The sequence below is a fragment of the Electrophorus electricus genome, chromosome 20 (assembly GCF_041902795.1).
Source record: "Electrophorus electricus isolate QZ-2024a chromosome 20, ASM4190279v1, whole genome shotgun sequence".
NCBI classification, from domain to species: Eukaryota; Metazoa; Chordata; class Actinopteri; order Gymnotiformes; family Gymnotidae; genus Electrophorus; species Electrophorus electricus.
Window position 1 is genome coordinate 16,856,494 of NC_137516.1, and position 1,198 is coordinate 16,857,691.

Consider the following 1,198-nt stretch of genomic DNA (forward strand, 5'->3'; position numbering starts at 1 on the left):
ATCTGAACTTACATTCAAGATGAACATCGTACTACTCTTCTATGTTTTCATACCTTTCCCCAGTATTGGTAAGTCATAATTAGTACACAAAACTAATAGCATTTGGAATTTTAATAAGCTAATAAAAGCAACATTTCTGTTTTTACAGCTGAACCTGCAGACAGTGGCATTAGACCAGAAAACCACACCATATCTATAAATGAGGGCAGCTATAGCACACTGTCCTGTACATATGATGGATCACCTTATAGTCTACACTGGTATAAACAGAAGCCTGGATCAAGACCAGAGTTTCTGCTGCTGATTATGGTAACAACAGAGCATGTAACTAAAGCTGAACCACCTCACCCACAACTGGCTGTCAAACTTCACAAAAAGGATAATAAAGTGAATCTGCTGATCTCCCCTGCTTCAGTATCAGACTCTGCACTGTACTACTGTGCCATGGATCCCACAGTGACAGGAAATGCAGCTACACTGTACAAAAAGTGGTTCATATGACAGTGTTGCTTTAATCAATAGAGGGGGCTATTTGACTTTAATAATTACAGCTGACAAATTCTTAACAGAAGAGTATCAGTAAAACAAAAAAAAACCTTATAAACATGATTATTATTGAATGATAAATCTAATGCTTTTGAATTGCTCATTTCCTTACAAATGTGATATCATAAATAGGTGTTTAACACCCTACTATGAATAATCAACAATTTTGATCTTCGCCATTTCCTGCAGGTAAAAACACAAACTCATAGATTTTCATTACTAATTCTAAACTATCTGCTACAGAATCAGTTAGCTCAAACCAATGAAATAATTTCAGTTTAAATACATAATGTTAACCCTATATACAGTATATGTATCCACATTCAGTGTCATGGTGTCTAATTTACAGAAGAGTGATATCAGAATCATTATTCTTTACCTGCTCCTTGTTGCTCAAGAGTTCAAGAGTATCCACACATCAGAGCCCCACTACCAGGAGACCAAGAGTATCCACACATCATGTACAGGCACATGGCAGAATTTATGTTCTGGGCTCAGACCCCCCACCACCAGGGCTCATGGTCAACATGATTCCCTCCATGATTAGACAAACACGTTTCTCTGATAAAAGCAAAAACAATATACCATGCTCAAAAAGCATGCTTTTATGCAGAAACACCCTCCAGAAAAACTGCAAAAAGTTTTTTATGGT